General features: G+C 43.3%; 1 long non-coding RNA gene across 1 annotated transcript; it reads left to right on the plus strand.

Annotated features, from left to right (window-relative positions):
- The first annotated feature begins 1,777 nt into the window (after positions 1–1,777).
- On the plus strand, positions 1,778–18,950 carry LOC142922491 (uncharacterized). The gene is made up of 5 exons (XR_012940092.1): positions 1,778–2,076; positions 5,209–5,331; positions 5,973–6,131; positions 6,885–9,890; positions 17,901–18,950. It is a non-coding gene; the product is annotated as an uncharacterized LOC142922491 (long non-coding RNA).
- The last annotated feature ends 300 nt before the right edge of the window (positions 18,951–19,250 follow it).

Here is a 19,250-nt window from a genome sequence, read left to right on the forward strand (position 1 = left end):
GAGTAAGTTAGTCGGCACGTGATTGAGCGGGTGGCTGGCTGAGTGCGGGAGAAGATGGGTGGGTGAGTTAGTGGGTAGGTGAGTTGGTGCGTGGTTGGGTGAGTGAGGGGGTGGTTGGGTGAATGGGGGAGTGACTGGTGGGTGGGTAAGTTAATGTGGGAGGTTGAGTGGGTGAGTTAGTGTGTAATTGGGTGAGTGGGTCAGAGAGCGGGGTGCCACTATGGTGAGATATTAACTACCTCACTGAGTATACAGGAAATCGTGTATTCGATTCTGATCCTGCTGCCTGTATATTATGAGTTTTAATGTTTTGCCTGTGTCCTCGTAGATCTTTCTCCGGGTCCTCCAGATTTATCCCTCCGCATTTAGAGTCAAGATTTGTTTAGAAGAAATGTCAGCTTGATAAGCCACTTCGTTCACGTATCAGTTGTAACCAGATCACTTCTAAAATGTTTTATATAGCTCTGTGGGGCTTACCTGGTAAAATACAAAATAGTTTAGTTGTAGTTTATTGGATGGGTGATTGGGTAGGTGGGTAGTTCGGTGCGTGGGTGGGTTAGAGGTTGAGTAGGTGGCAGGATGGGTGGGTGGGTGAGTAGATAAGTGGCTGGTGAGCAGGTGGGTGGGTGAGTGCATGAGTTATAGATTAAGTGGGTGGATGGGTCAGTGTGTGATTTGGGGCATGAATAGGTGAGTGGGTGGGTTAGTGGAGTGTTGAGTGAGTGGGTCGTTGAGTTAGTGAGTGGGGGGTATGCAGGTGGGTTCGTAGGTAAGTGGTTAAGTGAGTGGCTGGGTGTGTTGATGAGTGAGTGGGTTTCGCGATTGAGTGGGTGCCAGGGTGATTGGGTTCATGAGTGCTTGGCTGGGTGTTTGAGTGGGTGGGTGGGAGGCTGAGTCAGAGTGGAGCGCCAGGGTAGCGGAATGTTAACTCCCTCACCATTTGTATAGGACATCGTGGATTCGATCTCGATCGTGACGCCTGTATATTTGGAGTTTGCATGTTCTCCCTGTGGTTGCATGGATTTTTCTCTGGGACCTCCGAGTTTTTCATGCATATTTAGAAATATACATTTAGAGGCTTTGGCTGCTATAAATGTCCACGTGATAAGCCACTTCTTTGAGCTATCATTTGTTTGCCACGTCGTTTCCGACAAGGATCTGTATAGCTCAGTGGGCCTTACCTGGTGAATTTAAAATAATTCAATTGTAGTTGAACTATTTTAAGTGAATAGGTGGATGAGTGGGTCGGTGGGTTGGTGAGTGGCTGGTTTAGTAAGTGAGAGGTTGGATGAGTGGGTGGGTGGTTGAGTTGTTGGTTTAGAGATTCAGTACGTGGCAGGGTGAGTGAGTGGGTGGTTGAGTTGTTGGTTTAGAGATTCAGTACGTGGCAGGGTGAGTGAGTGGGTGGGTGGCTTTACGAGTGGGTGGATAAGTCATAGAATGGGGCGCCATGGTGGCTAGAAGATGTTAACCACCTCGCCTGGTATATTGGACTTCGTAGGTTCGATCCCGATCTTGACGCCTGCTGTATATTTGAAGTTTGCATGTTCTCCCCGTGGTCGTGCAGATCTTTCTCCGGTTTCTCCAGTTTTTCCCTGCACATTTAGAAACATGAGTATTTTGAGCATTTGGCTGCTATAAATTTCAATGTGATAAGCCACTTCGTTAGGCTATCATTTGTGGCCAGGTCGGTTCTGAAAAATAGCTCTGGTAAAATAAAAAATGGTTTAATTTATAGTCTATATGTGATTGACTTCTCAGGAAGTAACACTCATTGTATAAACCCCAGAAGAATATTGTTTTGAGTCACCCAAACCAAAATGTGAACTGATATATTCGTATTTTCAAGCGAGGTTCTCGGCCACAGACCACCTGGACAAATATGATGTAGTTTAGTTTGCATATGAATTATTACTTGGGGTTTGTTGATATGATAAAGTTAATGTTTTCTTTGACAGGTCTATTGTGTTGTACACTCTGACAGGGGCTCAGGCTTGTTGGGGCAGCATCTGGCTGAAATGCACCTTCACAACAGGAAGATTGGAGAGAGGCTTCACAAGGAAGAGAAAACTATCGGTATTGAATCATGAAAATGTAAAACATGTGGAAAACTAGGCCCACCGATCCAACCCTAGCATCATGTCAACTATGTATTATGTTGACATTCCTTCGCACTGAGAGTAGGCATGCTAATCGGATCTAATGAATATGTGTAAACAGGCGATTTGTGTGTAAACAAACACACATTTCATACCGCTGTTTATTAATCGTAAAAATCAAGCGATTGAGCTAGTGAATGAGATAGACACATGCTGTCATTATTTCATACATGAACACAACTAGCCAGCCAGCGGTCATGCTTTTCCACACCTAATCACATTCATCTCTTTGTTTTAGCCATCTTAGTGATGAAGGGAACTGTATTGTTCATGTGTGTGCAATGTACTTTTCAGAATATGAATTATGTTGGGTAATATATGAATTATGGCTATTAAAAGTATCTGTATTTAAGTCCATCAGGGCAAACTCTTCTGCAAAGGAGACTTAGAGCATTCAACATTGCGTCCCTTTATATTTTTGCTAATCGCAATATTTTTCGATTTAAAGCTTTCGTGACTGCAGGGATTCATATTCTTGGTTCTTTCGGTAAAGTCACGTGGAGGGGAAATAATAAAATAATACAAATAAAACATATAATAAAATTTTCACGAAGTTTCGACCACAACGCAAGCAGACGTCCTCAGATGAAGAAACAGAGCTGTCGGAAAGACAGCGTCTTAATGAACACTGGGCAGTGAACGCTGGGCAGTGTTTATTAAGACGCTGTCTTTCCGACAGCTCTGTTTCTTCACCTGAGGACGGTTGCTTGCGTTGTGGCCGAAATGTCGTGAGAATTTTATTATATTATGTTTTATTTGTATTATTTCCCTTCTACGTGACTTTGCCGAAAGAACCAAGAATATTATCGCAATATGTTCAGGAGATAAATGTCAAGGTCTGCTAGCCAAAAGAAGGCTTTAGGAGAGAGTTCATGTAGTTTTGCTATTCATTCATTAAAGGGCAATAGAGTAAATGCTAAAATAAATGTTTTCAGCTATTTTTTTTATATACGCTAGATTTACAAGTCTATAATGTACAGAAAATACCATGGTTGGCCAGACCATCACTCGGCATCTGCATGTGGCTCCTGGGCAGTTCAAGTGTGGCTCTGCAGAGGCGCTGCTAATTTGTAACTCTTCAATTTAACTTTATATGAAGTGAGAACAATCTGGTATCGGAGGCAGGCCATGAGTACTCCCAGGGCACTGAGATTTCTAAACTCAAAATTACACAGCCAGTCGACACGAGTCAACTTCTGTATGGCTAATCTTTATCTCTTGTGGCTCCCGCGGCCACCTGAAGATTATGGTATGCTGCTGGTAGGGTCAGGAAAGTTGGTCACCCTTGGTATATATCTGTATATGCGTTGATGATTTTGTGCAATGTTCAGCTGCTCCGTCACGACAGGGGTCCCAGTCAGTTTGAGACTGCTAAATTAAGGTTCTTATGTGCTTTACAGATTTTGATAAAAATTTCAGTCTTGAATTTCTCTCAACAGGTATGGACCCTGGGCAGGAGGATGTAGAGTATGTGGGTTTCATACGGCTATATGCTGTGGTTACATCCCACATGTGATCTCCGCTTTAAAGTCATGAAACTGGTTGTAGCCCATTTAAATTTTAATATACCCGTTTAACACGTAGGCTTTCGCGGCCAATATCATCCATAATATCGTTTTTTTGGGGTTAGATCGTTGAAATATAAATTTGTCGTTAAACCCGCCACCACCGACACAGCCAATTCGTAAGGTTTGTCACATAAACAGAACATTCCAATTCGTGAAGGGCTCACAAGTGACGTCATCACATCTATCCCTCCAAGGAATGAAACAGGAGGATTTCTCTACGAATTTGGCTGTCCACCTAATGATGATAGTTGTAATTACTGGCGAAACGTCATACTCAGATTGTAAATGTTGTGGATTTTCTCTCCAACACTTCGGTTTGCTGTACAAGTAGCGGATTGGCATGTTCCGTTTACGTGACAACCTTACTAATTGGCTGTTAGGTGGTGGTGGGTTTAACGGCTCATTTATTTTTATGCGATCTAACCCAGAAAAACTATATTGTAGATTTAATATACCCTTTTGTTGAAGGACAGCCTGGGTGACCAAAGTTTTATAGGAACGGCAATAATGTTAACTTGATTAAATTAGTTTTATCATGAAGCGGTAAAATCAGCTGTTGTTCAGATGTCAGTCTAATTAGTATTACATCGTAGAAATATGAGAGTCCTTTGTGTAATAGTCTATTAACCACTGATGATGGTAACATTGGTTTAAGGTTACATTTTAAGAAGAACTAGATTGGCGTACATTTTATCTTGCATAAGTACACAAATTTATGAAATAATATATTTGATTAAAAAATGCATATATTTTCTTCCATTGCACACAGTTGTACCATTGATAACAGGGCACACAGTTACAACTGACATCACCAGATGTCACTGAAGTTCCCTCAGAGATCGATCTTTCATAACCAGTGTTCACATAATCAGTTATGTTTTCGCTAATTACCAATTACACTCAGCCGGGTTTGACAGACTTGTATGAATGTATGTTGAACTTCCTTTCCACCGTACATAGCCAACCGTGCTAAACGGAGGTGCGGGAATTAAGCGCAGAACCTATCGTTAGGATCAATGCTGTTGTAATTTTTTATGAGGATATCAATTGGTGGCTGAAATGAGATGTTCAAAGACTACAGCATGATAATCGGTACATAACATGAGTGTCGAATTATGTCTTAAGAATTACCCAGCCATTTGTACGTAAAATTCAACGTTTCTGGGTGACATCTTAAGTCCGTGTTCTTCATTGCAAGGCCCGCGGGCCGGTGGCAGTCCCTGGTGTCCTTTTTACTGCGACCCCTGACGTGCAGTCCCCGACAATACACACAAGTGAAAACACCCCATCATGCTGTCAAACCCCCCAATGGTTTCAAATGTGAGATGGCTCTTTCACTGATAATGTCTTATTCGCGAAAGTGGCCCCCCTCCGAAAATGAGTGAATATCACTGTTTTAGGTCAAGGATTGGCCAAATAAAGTAGGTATTATTTGCTTATGTTTTCAAATGTCCGTAATAAAACCATATTAATGCCACCAGCTGAATGAGTGGCAGGAGGACTGGGTGACGTTCTTCTCACGGCAGCGACTGCAGCTTCAGCTGGACATGATAGAGAAGGACTACGGTGAACGGGAAACCCGCGAGCTCTGGTCTCGGCTTCAGGTTCGTAAGCTGTTTCACTCTCGCCCTTAACCCTTTCCTGTTCCGAGACGACTGCTCATTTCAGGATGGGTCTCGTTCACCACCGAATCTCGGAACGCGCAAGCGGTTCAGCGGTAATTTTATTTAGAGAGGCATAGCGCCGTTGTTTTTAAAGAGTTAATACATGCAGCAGTGTAGCTCATCATGTGCACAGCCATATGGGAAACCCATTTGATCGCAGTGGGTTTTCGAGGTGACTTTAAAGGTAAAGTGGTGTTTCACACGCAGGCTTTCGCGACCAATATTATTCATGATAAAGTTTTTTTTGGCTTAGATCGCGTAAGTGTAAATGCGTCGTACACCCACATCCACCCAACACAGCCCATTAGTAATGTTTCTGACATGAACAGAACGTGCCATTTATGTTAGTGCTCGGCACTCTGGTGTGTTAGAGAGGAAACGCAGAACATTTTCAAACGAGTACGACCTTTCGCTGGTGATTACAACCAGCATCATCAAGCAATTGCCAGAAGCGTTCTGACTTCTGGCAATTGCCTAATGGAAATTGGAGGTGGGTGTACGATGCTTGTAAATTTATGCGATCTAACTCGAAAACAACGTTATCATGAATAAAGTGGTGTTGTTTTTTGCGTGGTGTGCAGCTTCGGTTGGGGGATTTTTTCCGGGACGTAGAGGTGGTTCCAGCACTGCTCCACGGTGACCTATGGACTGGGAACCGCTGCAGAGATTAATGAAGGGCCCGTCATCTTTGACCCAGCCTCCTTCTATGGGCACTCGGAGTACGAGCTTGCCATCGCTGGGTAAGAAAAAACTACAAACAACCAAAACAATAGCAGCAACTGCCGTTCACTGCCCTGTCTGTGGCATGCAAGGTTCATTCGTATAACCTCAGTGTGGCAAGGGCTGGCTCATTAAATAAATAACAGAGACCAGGTAGAGTTGTGGTTGAGATGTCTACATGCTGAGGTCTCCACCCTCTCTATTTGCTAACTTACAAAGACTCATCCTTCCTTGCTAAGGCTTTTTGGGCAAATCCTGTTAAAGCTGATACGGTGCACAAAACAATAGTGGAACGATAAAACTCTTACTTATCCACGGCACTTGAGGATGCTTGAATGTTCCAGAAACACAGTTTGTCGAACAAGGAACTCCTGGTTCAGAGACAAGTTGCCACTGATGTGCTTTACCAGAAATCCAAGCTGAAGATAATTCATTACACGTCAAATGGAATTCAAACCCTCAGAGCTGGGATATGCTTCAGTGATCAAAAACACATTTGACATGATGTTTACTGTGCAGCCATTGGTGACCAAGTTCAGACCACAGCATTCCTGCCCTCAATTCGCAGGAACGTTTGTTGATAGATGGCTCACTGAATTTTGAACGGAGGACCTCAATGGCATTGGCTCGGTGCTCTGACATTGAAATTAACCTCGAGCCTCTCAATTTCCTGCATTACGTTGAATTTGTGAAAATGTTGTTCATTGTTATGTTGTTCGTGCTGGAACAGCAGCATTGTAAGATTTTGAATGTTTGGTGTTGTTTGGGTACAGGATGTTCCAGGAGCTTTAGCTCCACGCTTCACTCATCCTACCACGCTCTCATCCCAAAGTCACAAGGCTTCGGCAAGAGCCAGAAGCTCTAGCAACTCTTCCACTACCTGAACCACTGGAATCACTTTGGGACAGGATACCGAGGGTCATCCATCTCCACCATGTGCAGTCTCCTCAAGTGAATGAACGGTGCAGGAAATCGTGGGCTATGGTGTATGACTATAAAAATTCTTATCGGCCATGATATACATGATATACATTGTTGAATAAAGGCCTTCCCTAAGCCACCACTAAATCTCACGAAACTAGTCCATTTAAATGCTGTGCAATGCCCTAGGCATTCCACGTGAGTGTGACCGGTGGTCCCTTTGTTCCGCATCCTGGCCGTGATCTCCACGCGAAAACTGGGTCAGTTAATGTCCGAATCAGAATCTTTAATTAGGCTGGACGAATCTGATGAGCTATGAAGCTCTTTTTTCACAGATGTCCAGTCGGGGCGAGTCAGAAAGTTACAACAACAAACAACAGTACAAACAGATGGGAGGGCAAAGTAAAGGAACGCGAAGCAAATTTTGACTTAACTTTCGTGACTGCAGGAATGTATACTCTTGGTTCTTTCGGTAAAGTCACGTAAATAGAAAACAAAAAACAATAAAATAAAGACCGCTTGTGTTGCGATTGAAACGTCCTAGGTTTTTTGCTTTTATTATTTTAAATGTATTTTTTATTTGTTATTTTTTAATTTTTTTTTAATTTAATTTGAATTTTATTTCTTGTTTTCTATTTACGTGACTTTACCGAAACAACCAAGAATATGAACGCTAAGCAAGTCATGAAATAAAAATATATAAGAGTTCAAATTGCATTAGTGCATCAATTCCTGCCAAAATGTTTTTATCACCAAATGCCATTTTGGGCAAGGCAGCATAACAAAAACAATCCCAAATGTTTGGGTAGTACCAGTTACATTGTATGTGTTTGTTGTTGTTTTGCTATGGGAGTAAACCCTTGCAGAGAAAGGGACCAGAATTAGGAAAGTGAAACCAGGCACTCCTTCAGAAGATGCCATGCACGGGCGTGACCACTGCACCACCCTGACGCCCAAACAAATGTAATTCAAATAATCTACAATACTGGCAAATAAACCCTATTAGTATCAACCGAATGTCTGGACAATCTGACCCCCTCTACACAAGTAACAGTTGAGAGTCAACGCTGTGATGTTGTGCGATTGGTGCAAGCGGGGTGAGGTCAAGGCCGATGACTGCTTCCAGCGGTGTCAAGATGAGCATTTTGAAGAGGCTCGCGAAGGATGATACTTGGCAGTTGGGTGCAGTCTCCCTCCATTAACAACAGAGGGCAGAGGAGCGACGCTCACAACAATTGGCTGAGCACTGGGCGTATACAACGCATGAAGTCGGCAGCAAGTTTATCTCAGGGAGTTGACCCGCACACGACAACTGGGTCTGTCCCGTGTGTTCACGCTATAACGCGGCTGCCTTCATTTAGGGAACGCGCACCGCCATAAGGCGACTTGTGAGCGGTCGACGCCGAACTACTTTCTTGAGCTGCGCGGTTGAGCGAGACGAGACGGTAACGCGGCGGCGTCCCCTCAAGTTGTTTGTAACCCAATTCTGACTGCGCTTGGACATTCATTACGGGGGAAATAGTTTTCGCTTAACGCGGCACTTTTCAGGAACGCATCTACTGCGTTAAACGAGGATTCGCCGTACAGGTGCTGTGCACACTGTACTCGGAATCAAAATCCGAAGCGCTATCAAGCTCTCACTCACAGGTGTCCAGTAAGAGGCGGTGGGGGGGTCACCAAGTGACACGCAGCTTGACCGTGGAGTAGACCGCGAGGACGCCAACGTCGCCTAGGCAACGCCACCCCCCCCCCCCCTCTGGCTCTGCCTGCCTCGCTCTGTGCACGTGAGGTGCCAACCACCGTGGGGGGCCCCTCCGCTGCGTCCATATCGTACAGTCGCACATTCATTAATAGTCACACTCTTAATCATGTTTATGGTCATCGTCATTAAAGGTGAGTTTAATAATAATACCACTACACAATGTGTGCATTAATATATACGGCATGAATAAAACGCACCTGTAAATATCCTAAGTAAGTTTGACCTGACATTATTGCACAACAATTGCCCAGCCACCGTGGGATGTTTATCCTCCAATGTGTATCTGGCTCTGACCTGACTTATATAAAAGTGCAGCTCTGCAATTGCTTGGTCACACGACCGCTGGTGAAAAGACCTTCATGAGAGCGAACTCTTTACGAGTATTTGGTCTAATTTTCCATTTAGCAATAGGTTTTACCCATTCTGGCAATACAACAGGTGTCAAGATGTTAAAACACCAAACAGAATCCTCATTCAAGGAATCCTGTCTGGATTAACCACGTACTTGTGGTGAACATGGAAACATGCTCTGATAATATATGCATTGTCTTTGAAACTGATTAGTCCACACCAGGAAGGTCCCATATTCTACTTTTCCACGTTGACCAGATGTGTTGGAAGAGCCGGCTGAAAGCCACACTTTGCTGGATCACACGTGACTTGCCGATCAGCTAACTGTGGTGTGCCCATTTAGCGACCTCTGGTCTGTGAGTTCAGTTTACTAACCATTAACAGCATGGCAGCTTTCTAAGTGGCTTGTGTGACAATTAACCCATGTCATTATCTCTTGCACAGCCTGAAATAAGTTTTGGCGTCAGGGATGGAAATTATGACTCACCCACCTGCACCTGCCTTGTGCTCCCAGACACCTAAGGACCTTATTACCGCTGTGAGAAATTGACGGGCGTAGACTGCTGCATGGCGATGATGTATTCACGTCGTTCCTGCTGTTTTCCTCTTTTGCTAGGTGATGCAATTGGTGTGCCAACACCTCCAGATGCAGTTCCTGAAGGACGTGGGCATTCGGGACATGTTCGTTTTGCCTGTGATGAATGAGTTTTTCCAAACACACAGGGAAGTCAGCCTGTTCATCGAGGTGCGTTTCCCATGTTTATTTCACTCGATTGGTCGTCTGTTTGCAAGGTCATGCTCTGCCCAGAGGTCACCCACTGAGATTTTTTTTACCGTAACATTACCGTCACTTGGGTTTGGTGATTGATTCAACGGGCAAAAATATTTATAAGAAGCGTAAACATGGCAACGTGATCATTGTCAGACCACGGAGGACCTTCAGAATGCCGAGTATGATCTTTAAATTGATCCTGGACTCAGTCAGGGGATATTTGAACAATTTGAATATTGGGGCGATATCGTCTTGCTACGGGTCTGAGTGAGAAGTCTCCCAGCGGTTTTTTGAGTCCATAATCGGGATATTTGGGTTAGAGCACGTAAACATGCACTCAATAATACACTAAATATGCACTATTTATTTATATATACAGTGAGGGAAAAAAGTATTTGATCCCCTGCTGATTTTGTACGTTTGCCCACTGGTAAAGAAATTATCAGTCTATAATTTTAATGGTAGGTTTATTTGAACAGTGAGAGACAGAATAACAACAACAAAATCCAGAAAAAACGCATGTCAAAAATGTTATATATTTGACCCCCTCTCAATCAGAAAGAAATTAGGTTAGCTTTACATTTGACTGACAGTGAATCAGCAGAAGAAGCAGTCATGTTGTCTATGTGATTCCAATCAGAAGGTGACATTTTTTGTGTTAACATTAAATTAGCTTGTAGGAGAGTCCTGTCTAAAGTATCGAGTTCAAATCGGTGTAGCCTTATCCTCTCTGAGATTTAAGATAGGCTGGCCTTAAACAGAATCTGTTTAGAATTTGGAGAAGATACAGCAGAAATGAGTGTGAAAGCGATGGGTATTACCTTGTGATCGCGGCATCTTTTGAGGAAGGTCAGAGTCTCGATGAGCTGTGACTTCTTGTCCCGTTGTCTGTTTAAAGCTCTAACAGATAGGTGAAAGCCCTCCCCGTAGAGGTTATCAATTCTAGATTTAAAGCTTTCGTGACTGCAAGGATCCATACTCTTTGGTTCTATTCAGTAAAGTCACGTAGGTAAATAATAAAACAACAAAAATCACGACGTTTCAGCCACAACACAAGCGGCCTTCATCAGGTGAAGGAACCAGGCTGTCTCGAGGACAGCGCTGGAGTGAAACACAGCCACGCTCAGACCGCGACCGTTAAGCTGTGTGCGAGGAAACAAGGTGCCTTGACAAAGGAATTAGCATAAAAATTAGCATTTGATTGGCCGACTTAGCATGATGAACGGTGTAGAGGTGGTGTACATGCGGGTGCACATGCCGGTTGGTGCGGATTGAAATCACATAGACAACATGACTGCTTCTGCTGATTCACTGTCAGTCAAATGTAAAGCTAACCTGATTTCTAAATTCAACCAGCTATTAAAGAAGAACCCAGTTCCACATATAACAAAACTCGACGTCAACAAAATCGTCATTAATCAGAGTAGCACGCCGATTTCGGACAATCTGAAAACAGTACTGGCTAGGGGACTGAATTTTGCTGTCACCCCAAAACACATACCAGTAGATGATATCATCTCTCAGGTCGATGTAGCCCTCAAAGGCGTGGGACACATCCAAGCAGATGTTGTGAGAGCTGAAATAGCCCCTATTCTTAAGAATGCTAAGAAACCCATTAGTAACATCAGCAAAAATGAATGCTCTGAACTCGCGAATTAAAAAAAAACAGAAGTGATATAGTCATCCTCTCAGCCGATAAAGGCAACGCTACTGTAATTATGGATAAAGATTCATACAACAACAAAATCCAGAATCTGCTCAACGATGGAAGTTACTCAAAAATTAAAAATTACCCTACCAATAGCCTAGCGATGAAAACCAACAAGATCATCACAAGTTCGACCTCCCTAATCGACCCAACTAAACGTCCCTCCCTAAAACCTTCTGCTGCAAGACTCCCTAGATTCTATGGTCTTCCCAAGATCCATAAAGAAGGCTCCTACTACGACCCATCGTATCCACGATCAACTCCCCTACCTATAGACTAGCCCGTTTTCTGTCATATTCCTTGCTGCCTTTCACTGACAAGACCACCTCAGCAGTACTTAACTCAGCCCAATTGGTCTCTATGGTCAAAGACGTTGTACTGTCCCCTGACGATATCCTTGTCAGCTTCGATGTGGTCTCTTTGTTCACCAAGGTCCCAGTACCTGATACCATTGAAATAATTGAAAATTTGGTCCAACATGGACTAGACGCCGATACACCTGCACTGGTTAGGCACTGCCTCAACAATACCTACTTTACTTGGAATGGCTCCTTCTACAAACAAAATGAGGGTACCCCCATGGGTTCCCCCTTGTCACCAGTGATAGCCAATATTTTCATGGAGAAATTTGAATCAGACGCCATCCAGACTTCCACCCTCAGACCTTCCCAGGGGAAGAGATATGTGGATGACACTTTCGTCATTTGGCCACAAAGCCTCCCAGCTTTGAACCTTTTCCTACACCCCATCAATTCCAGACATCCCGCCATCAAATTCACCATGGAAGTGGAGAAAGATGGCAAGCTACCATTCTTCGATGTTCTGTTTGAGAGGAGACCTGATGGCTCATTGGGGCATTCTGTCTACAGGAAACCCACCCACACAGATTCCTACTTGAAACCTGATTCCCACCACCACCCAGCCCAAAAGAATTATCTCATCAAAACTTTATACCATTGGGTTCATTGCATTTCGGACCAACACAACCTGACCAGTGAATTAAAACATGTACACCTGGCCCTCAAAAGGAATGGTTACTCTGACCGTACCATCCGCCAAGCTGTCTCTCCCTCCATACAGAAACAACCACTTGATACTCCGGTCAAAACCATCACACTTCCATATATAGCAGGCGTTACTAAAAAGATTTCCAAAATTCTAAACAAACACAAGATCCAGGTCCGGCTCAATACAGTACACAAAATTCGTGATCTGATCCCATCCGTGAAGGATGTCATTCCTGATTTACAGTACCCCGGGGTTTACAAATTGAGTTGTACCTGCGGTGATTGCTACATCGGTGAGACAAAGCGACATGTCTCTGACCGAATTCGCGAGCACAAATCAGATTTGAAACACGGCAAAACGAATTCTTCTGCCGTGGCTGATCACTGTTACAACGCTGTAGGGGATCACGATATAATTTTCTCCGATACCAAGATTCTTTGCAAACCCACGGGCTTTTATCAGAGATTTGTTCATGAAGCAATTCAGATCTACAAACACAGACACAATTTCAACCGAGAGGATGGTTTCAAATTAAGCAACCATTGGAAAGATGTTCTAAATCGAACTAAACATTAAACTAATTTCAATGGTACAGTATATTTTTTCAAGTAGTGGTACCCCAAACTTTCGCAGCTCTTATAAATTCCCCCTTTTCACACCATCAATAGGTAAACTCCCCCTCCCCCCTTCCCCCCCCCCCCCCCGCGCCAAACTGCAAGTCCACCGGCACGTACACCACCTCTTTCCTAAAATCCGCCAATCAAATGCTAATTTTTATGCTAATTTCTTTATCAGAACACCTTGTTTGCTCGCACACAGGTCCGATGTCTGAGCGTGGTTGTGTTTCGCTAAATTCTCCTGTTTGATGAGTACTAGGTGCCTCGGTGAATGTATATGCTCTAACTTTAACATAGCTATTTCTGTGACCAGTTACAAGCTAATCACTCAGCTATTTCAATGCTAAATTCGATGCTAATTCCTTTGTCAAGGGCTCCCTCTGCAGATGTGTATACTTTAACTTAGCTATTTCAATGAGCCATTTCAATGCTAAATTATATGCTATTTCCTTTGTCAAGGCGCTTGGTCTTTTTCTTCTCACACAGCTTACAGGTCGTGCTCTAAGCGTGGCTTCTTCCACTCCAGCGCTGTCCTCCAGACAGTCTCGTCTCTTCACCTGATGAAGGCCGCTTGTGTTGTGGCTGAAACGTTGTGATTTTTTGTTATTTTATTTTCACCTACGTGACTTTACCCAATAGAACCAAAGAGTATGGATCCTAGCAGTCACTAAAGCTTTAAATCTAGAATTATGAGGCTCGTTTACCCAGGAAAGCCTCACTGCAGGCGCGACACGTCCATGTAGGCTATCTAGGCGGTCGTCTAGGGCGTAAAGTTAAGTGGGGTGCCAAATTCGAGGAAAAAAAACCTGTAATTAATTTCTCAACATTTCTGACAATTGATTAATTGGACAGACGGACGGACAAACCGATTAATTATACCTCTTTAAATAAATAATTAATATTGGACGGAAAATAGGGGCAAAATGTTTCCCAGTTTACCAAAAAACTCAGCCTCGATCTGCCCCTGGGGTTTGGGGGGCGCCGATTGCTGGCAGCAGCGGGTCCAGGGCCGCCGCTGCCTCACTGAGTGAGCCTCGTGGCTCTTTTTCAGGAGGGTCCTGCCAGTTTTCACAGTAGGGGGTGGCTATGTATAATCCCAATTGAGTAATGTGTACTTTATATCAGAATACATTACAGTACACTATACCATTTTGCGTGAAAACTCGGACCCATTATCTTGAAGTTATCGGGGGTGGGGCGTCTTTGCTTATTAGCATCTTTAGTATCTTGCGATTCACCAACGATGGTTGGGGCAAGCCTGACTGCTGATGAGACACTGAATGTCGAAGCGAGCCCATAGCTTGCTTTGTATTGAACTAATACTGCTGACATTATGCACTCCAAGTTTTTGGCTCTTATGAAACATTTTTTTTATTTTCCATCTACGTGACTTTACCGAAAGAACCAAATAATATGAATTCCTGCAGTCAAATAAAGTTTGAAGTCACTGATGCAAGTGTTTGATGATGTACGTATGTGCTCAGAATCATTAGCCATACTTGACTGTTATAGAGCACAAAACTGTCATTACCCGCTAGATGGCAGTCAAATTATGCGGATGTAATTCCGGCTATGCACGACAGACAGATAGACAAATAATCCCTGGTGGGCAGTGTGGAATCTCTTATGGGTTCTTTCGGTAAAGTCACGTAGAATGGAGATAAAATAATACAAATAATAGCAGAATAAAATTCTCACGACGTTTCGGCCACAACACAAGTAGCCTTCCTCAGGTGAAGAAACAGGACTGTCCGGAAGACAGCGCTTGAGTGAACCCTGCCAAGCTTGGAAGCGTCTTTTAAGCTGTGTGGGAGGAACAGAGCGTCTTGACAAAGGAGTTTACATATGAATTAGCATGTAACTGGGGGATGAGCATGATGTTGGTGTGATGGATGAGCACCACGGAGAGCGACGAGTTTTGTTCAGACGGACGAGTTCATCTATGTACGGAACGGAGGAGGGGGGGAGAGGAGTTTACATATCAACAGTAAATTAGCATGTAACTGGGGGATTAGCATGATGTTAGTATGAGGGATTAACACCACGGAGAGCGACGAGCTTGGTTCAGACGGACGAGTCTATCTATGTTCGGAACGGAGGAGGGGGGGGGAAGAGGGGGAAACAGCCACGGTGCGCTGCTCTGTCCTGTGTTGCGTTATAACTATGCTACAAACTAGACTACTATACATTACAATATTATACCTTCCAATCTAAACTACATTGTATGATATCGTATACATAGACAAACCCCACCCTTGAATTATACAATGCGTTACTATACACTACCCTATACTTTAGACTATAAAATATTAGACTTGTAGTATTACACTATGTATTATTCTACTAACCCTACTGTATACCACACTGCTGTATATTCACTATACAATTACGGTACTATATATTGCCTTATCAATTATATTTAACATTACACTGTTATACTATTTATTATTATACAAAATGCTATAAACTAAACTATTGACCGTCGTGTGAAAGGTACTAAGAGGCAATGCCAGCAAATGGATTGCAGTCTGAAAGTCACCGTAAAATACAATCAATCAAAAACCGAAATGGTTTATAACGTCTTTCCAATGGTTACTAAGCCGGAATCCATCTTCTCGGTTGAAATTGTCTCTGTGTTTGTATATGTGGATAGCCTCATGAACGGATCTCTCATGGTAGCCAGGTGGCTTGCAGAGAACCTCCGTCTTGGAGAAGTCAATGTCATGTGAGCCCACTGAATAATAAAAGTGATCTGCCACGGCTGAGGTGTTCGTCCTACCGTGTTTCAAGTCTGCTTTATGTTCACGGATGCGGTCTGAGATATGTCGTTTGGTTTCTCCAATGTAGCTGCTTCCACAGAGGCAACTTAGTTTGTAGACGCCCGGGTACTGTATGTCTGGAACACATCTTTTACAGACGGAACCAGATCACGGATTTTATGTACTGTGTTGAATCGGACCTGGATCTTGTGTTTATTCAGGATTTTGGAGATATTTTTTGTGACCCCCGCAATGTAGGGTAAGGTGATGGTTTTGAATGGCTCGTCAAGAGGATCCTACTTCATGGTTGGAGTGATGGTTTTGCGGATTGTGTAGTCGGAGTAACCATTAGCCTTGAGAGCTTGGTGTACGTGCTTGAGTTCACTGGCAATGTGTTCCTGGTCGGAAATGCATTGGGCTCTATGGTATAGAGTCTTGATGAGGGAATTCTTCTGGGATGGATGGTGGTGGGAATCCGGTTTTAAGTGAGCATCCATATGGGTAGCTTTCCTGTAGACAGAGTGGCTCATTGAACCATCAGGTCTCCTTTTAATTAGGACATCTAAAAAGGGTAGCTTGCCATCTTTTTCGTGTGTGGAACCTGTTGTTCCTACCTGTATAATCCCCAGTCATAACCCCCACCATTAAGCCCAAATGCAGATACTTACCCCACACTGCAACCCCTAATCCAGATGTGCATGTACATAAACAGCCCAGAATTTATCAATCCACTGCTGGATGAGGGCCTCCCAAAGTCTTGCGGGTCGTGAGGTATATATGACCATACTTCACCACGCTGGTCAGTAGTGCGTTGGTGCAGATGGAGGGGGGGGGGGGACTGCAGAACAACAATGGATTTTTCTGCACTGTCCTTTCCTGCTCACGCTGGCTACGGCACCGTCTTTGTGCGTGCTGGCAATTAATCAGTCATACATCCAGGCTACAGTATATCCACGCTCAACTCTGCCGAGCTTCTAAGGCCTAGCGAAATCGAGCACATACCGGGTGATTTAGATATAGGTCATCCAATCTATTCGCCTAAGATACATCTCTCATCATAACCCCTATTCCACAACCAGCCATTGGAGTTCCGCCACCGCCACTTAGTAGCGAACGGCGGTTGTTGTTGATGTACGTCACTTATCTTGTCTGAAGCACTCCGATAAGCCTGGGCGAAAAGGGCACTCTATTAATAAGAATAATTGTTATTATGAATATAAATATCACTACACTTACTTTGAGGATGGGACGCATCGCATCTGTAATACACACTTTAATATGACATTACTCAGACCAATCTGATTAATCTTTCTGTTATTTCTTCCCCCAAACATATTTAACTATCATGAGATTAATAATCCATTCAGAACGCTCACAGAGCAGAATAACGTCATCACCATCGCCTCGTGTTACAAAATATCCCTCGGAAGGAGATACCACGACTGTATCTGATGTCATTGGAAAGATTTGATAAACCATTTCAGGTCTTAATTGATTGTTCACGCTTACAGTGGCTTTCAGACAGCATACATTAATTTTTCGTCTCCCCCCTCCTCTTTTCAGAACATAGATGGACTAGTCCTAAATAAACTGCCAAATCGCTGCGCGTGGCGCTGACGTTTTTTGTTATAAATAAATAAATACACCGTTTAAAAATACATTTATGCAAACCGACACACCTGATGACGACCGTTTGTGTTATGGTCGAAACGTCGTGAGAATTTTTATTGTTTTATATATATTTTATTGTTTCCCTTCAACGTGACTTTACCGAAAGAGCTAAGAATATGTATCTGATATATCAAGTAGCCATTTTATCCACACCATAAATAGGTTGACACAACAGTTGCTTCATTTGTCTAAATGTTTTTTTGTTTACACATCCCATCAGACACGTGACCTTCTGCGACTGCACAACCCACAGCATTGTAAGTTCAACACAAGCAGCCTCTGGAGCGTTTTCGACATGCAGTGTCTCATCAGCAGAGCCAACATCGCTTGAAGCAATGGTGGTAAACTGCCAAATGTGTAGAGGCGAGGACCCTCTCTGTTCGATATGGGTACTAATTGAACGCATAATTGTATACAGTAATACATATAACACAATAATTATGTTTTTATTGTGGAGATTACAAGTCAAAACATTAAGAAGCTTCGTTTCATATATCTGTCCCTCTGCATAACAATGTAAACGTTTAGTTTTACACATCGCTTAAGTATCACGACCATCTAGGAATTTAATAATTGCAGCAACTTTGGTTCAATACAAGCAAACTCTGGACCGGTTTTGGCAATGTCTCAATCAGCACACGAGGAGGCAGCATCTTCACACGCACCCTGCTGGAGAATTTTTTTTTGTCATGTAACAGTCAAAAATTATATTTATAATGCTCAGAGATGGGATTTAACCGTACCAAGTGTAAAACATGAACGTAACACAATGAGGCTTAGTTTGTATCCTTTTTTCGAGCGGGATGAGATCATCCTGCTCACTGCCCTGATTCACACTCATGATCGCAGCAGTACTGGCTGAGTTCTCGGGACCCATCAACTATTTTCAACCTATAAACGATGTTTGATTTTACCAGGTAAGGCCCACTGAGCTATGTAGCTCTTTTTCAGAAGTGACCTGGTCCCAAACAATAATTCGACAAAGTGGCTTATCACGTGGAAATTTTGAGCGGCTAAATACTCTAAACGCGCGCTTGTAAATGTGGAGAGAGAAAAAAAAACGGAGGAATTGGAAAAAAGTCCATGCAACCACGGGGAGAGAGACACTAAAATTCCAAAAAAATACATGCATCAGGGTCGGGGTCAAACCCACGACCTCCTGCATTACCAGGCGAGGAAGTTAACATCTCACCACTGTGGACCTCTGAACCACTCGGTCACCTCTCCAGTCTGATAGTGTGAATCTAAATAAATTGTGGTGATAAATGGAGACATTGTGTCTGCTTGTCTCTGTCGTAATTTTCTTAATTCATGAATTCACACTGACAACAACGAGAAAGGACGCACGGTGATGCTGTCAGCGACGTAGATGTGTCTTGATGCGACGCAAATCAATCAAGCGGCGGTGTTAATCATCACGTTACCACGTATTTGCCAAACGACATAAAAAGGGGGAAGACATACATCGGGGTATTACTCTACGAGCATTATTGTCTTGACTATAAAGTTGCAGTGATTGAAAAAAAAACTGTATTTAAGTAATCTCTATTCATACGGGAAGCAAATAAAC

Source organism: Petromyzon marinus, unplaced genomic scaffold (genome assembly GCF_048934315.1).
Source record: "Petromyzon marinus isolate PM22_M1 ecotype Great Lakes invasive population unplaced genomic scaffold, UKy_Petmar_22M1.pri1.0 PM_Scaffold_1, whole genome shotgun sequence".
Classification (NCBI taxonomy): domain Eukaryota; kingdom Metazoa; phylum Chordata; class Hyperoartia; order Petromyzontiformes; family Petromyzontidae; genus Petromyzon; species Petromyzon marinus.